The 3,322-nt window shown below is 37.9% G+C and overlaps 1 long non-coding RNA gene across 3 annotated transcripts; it reads right to left on the reverse strand.

The window, feature by feature from the left end:
• Nucleotides 1-2,108, reverse strand: LOC136257777 (uncharacterized). 3 transcript variants are annotated; one of them, XR_010702157.1, is made up of 10 exons: nucleotides 1,516-2,108; nucleotides 1,326-1,369; nucleotides 1,098-1,275; nucleotides 989-1,048; nucleotides 753-937; nucleotides 558-702; nucleotides 427-507; nucleotides 288-375; nucleotides 177-234; nucleotides 1-125 (listed from the first exon to the last, which is right to left on the reverse strand). It is a non-coding gene; the product is annotated as an uncharacterized lncRNA (long non-coding RNA). The 3 variants fall into 3 exon arrangements; XR_010702158.1 differs by having other exon boundaries at nucleotides 753-861; nucleotides 993-1,048; nucleotides 1,516-2,107; XR_010702156.1 differs by having other exon boundaries at nucleotides 993-1,048; nucleotides 1,516-2,107.
• Between the last annotated feature and the right edge of the window lie 1,214 nt (nucleotides 2,109-3,322).

Here is a 3,322-nt window from a genome sequence, read left to right on the forward strand (position 1 = left end):
TTATATTTGTAATGAATTTAATTCTGTAAATATGTTAAAACCACAATAAGTACAGCTAGTAAATCAATGTCTCCTTGGCCATGGCAGTATCAAATCAATTTCGTCATTTATCAGTCTTTATCCAACTGCAGCAGGTAAGACAGTAAATACAATTCACAAGTTCCATTACAAATTACCTGTATTATCATCACTATGTAGAACTCTGTGACAATCTGATAGTCGTCTCCCACAGCTCTAATACAAAGATGGTAAATATAATTTGTATTCTGGATAATTGTTGGACTTACAGTTTGCAACAATAAGAATCTCATAAAACTGAGACCTTGTCTGGAAACCTAGTATTACCATGTAGAACGGCGGCTAGGTCCCACAACTCTATTAAAGATGGTAAATATAATGCGTATACTGAACAATCACAGTACTTACAGTTTGTAACAATCTTTTAAAATTGAGACCGACAATCCATGTACATCTAAGACAAGTCTAATAAGACCAGGTCTCACAACCCTAAATGGAGGCAAACATAATTCATATTCTGGATTATTTGGTGCACTTACAGGTATTATCAGAAAGTCTAACCAGACATAAAACAGCCATGCACTTAGTATGTGACTTTGTTGGGCTAACGTGTTACGTAAGCTCACAAGAAGCATCTGATACACTGATAACCAAGTCCAAGAATCTTGTAATCACTAAGTACAACTGAAACAAGACTAAATATAATATAATTTGCATACTCTCAGTGAATTTACTTTCGTTAGCAATACGAGCATGGTCAGTGAAATAAGGACAAACAAGACGGAACAGGTTCTTGAAAACACTCAACTCATTTACAGTACCAGACAAGTTAGCAGCCGTCAGCTGTTGATAAAAAGTAGTGAAAAACATGAAGAAATGAGACCGGTTCCCAGAAGAAATGAGACCAGTTTCCACAAACCTAAATGAAGGTAAATATAAATTGTATACTGGACACTCTCAGTGTACTTACTTACAGATGTTAGCAATAAGAAGAATCTCCTAGAACTGAGACCAAGTCTGTAATTCTACCCTATTGAAAAGAGAATGAATAAAAACACAATCAGGCTTAATGCACTTACAGCTGTAAGTAATTAGAAGATGACGTTGATCAACTCCGTGAAAAAAGAACAAAACTGTCCGCATATGGTCACTACCAGATTCTTTAAAGGAAGCAGCTGCCATTGAAGGAAACTAACACTGCAGATGTTGTACACTGACAGCCTGTAGAACTAAGAGGTTCGACAAGAAACTGTACCTCTGAAGAGATAATATACAAAATCGTAAGAGCAGACCATGTATACTCTTACCGTTGATGGCTGATGAACTGTGTCCACTCGTCATCCGCCATAAGCTGAGATAACAGGATATAAAACATGTAATACGTACACAGCAACACCAAAGTTGAATCGTTTGCAGGCCATTGTCATACAATACACAATAAACAATTTAATACGGCTAAACCTATCGTACAAGCTACCATTTTAGTCTAATACTTACTCATCTAGAGCTGTTGTTGATTGCTGCCATCGAAGGAATTGTCCACTTGGCCGCGCCACTTCACCACTACAGCCAGCAGGGATGTACAGTTGTGGTCCATAACTATCATCGTGGCTCATTGGACGATAGCGCCGATCGCGCACACTCTCTCCGCGAGATACACCGTCGTATCACTCACATTTACAACCTCTAATACAACACAATAGCGACAAAGATGGCGACTTAATTGCACCTAATACGCATGCGCACACCACTGACCCCTTCAATTTTAAACAAGCATTACTACGAACTTTTGCAGGTGTGCTAACTGTGCAAGAAAATCTAGATTTGTATGGCTCTTAGATTGAATAATTAATTTTAGTGGTATTATATGCTTTGTTATATGAAAATGTGTGCGTATGAAATTATCACAACAAACTGAAGCTAGTTAGCTAGCTATAGTGATTAACAGAAGTGTAGCTACTTATTGTAAAATCATCATGACTTTGTTTGGTACAGTAAAAAAAATCTTAAGTCACATGAGATGCTTATAATGAGATGGTGAAGCTAAAAATGAGACAATAATGAGACCTGATGGTGAAGCTAAAAAGTTATCACATTTAGTTAAGCAAACAAAGCCATACAAAGAATGTGTATTAAATTAAAATATAATCTGTTTCCCATAATATAAGATGGGGTTTATACTAAAGTATAAGATAGTTAGTGTAATGCAAGACTATACTGAGATTATTTGTATAGTTTAAGCCATTAGATATACCATCTTATATTCCTCTTTTTTCACAGTGAGACTCAGTAAAGCCATCTTGAAATGGTGTCAGCTCACGTTCCAGCAATGCTATATATATCAGGTCGATACAATCTTTACTTTTATGTTATTTTTGCAACTTAAAAGGAAGGAACAAGCATTTATGCAGCTTTTTATGGTTGTGCCAATTTTATAATGAAACAATGGGAGTGGACCTTTTTTTTTGCTTTGTTTTTTTGGAAATGGACCGCCTGCCCGCCGGCATGCAAATATGCTTGAGTTCAGGACGGGAAACAGAGAATTTATTTGGAGTAGCCTTATATGCATTATACTCTATATAAAATCGAGGTTTCAACTTTACGCATGTCGTTGGTTAGTCTGGCGCCGCCCGCTCCTTCGCATAAAGTAAGGGTCTGGTGAAATACAGATACTAAATCATTTCTAGCGCCCAGATTCGGCGCTAGCCAATTAGTGCATACCAATGACGTTCACACAGAAATCGCCTTGGCAACACAATGCTTTGTTCGAATTGAAGTGCAATTATCTGACGTAACAAGCATTACGTGCGCTGTCTAATTGAATTCCTTTTGAAATGATTAGGTATTTGTATTTCACCAGACCCTTACTTTTTGCGAAGGGGCGGGCGGCGCCAGACTAGTCGTTGGTGTGCTTTCAAGCGCCTGTTTCCATGTACTAAAGCATCACGTGCATCACAATCGCGGGAAATTCAACACGTGGTAATACATGTTGGATTAGTTTTGTGGAAAAGTAAGTAGGAGATTGGTTTTCAGTGGTAGTCTACCATAGTTACGTGTATCTTTTTTGTGTAGCTAGCGAAACATTCAGTGCCTTACTCCAGGGTGCATCACACTGAACTGCAGGGAAATCGAGCACGTGTTGGCTAATAGTTTCGCGGAAAGTAAGCATTGATCATCAGTGGTACAATATTGGTACTTGTATCTTTCATAATAGTGGAACTTTCAGACGAGCCAGTGAGAAAGAAACGTAGGAAACACAGTTTTGCTGTGCCACAATTGCCAAGATTAGTAGATAGCAATTGGG

The sequence above is a fragment of the Dysidea avara genome, chromosome 6, assembly GCF_963678975.1.
Source record: "Dysidea avara chromosome 6, odDysAvar1.4, whole genome shotgun sequence".
Taxonomy (NCBI): domain Eukaryota; kingdom Metazoa; phylum Porifera; class Demospongiae; order Dictyoceratida; family Dysideidae; genus Dysidea; species Dysidea avara.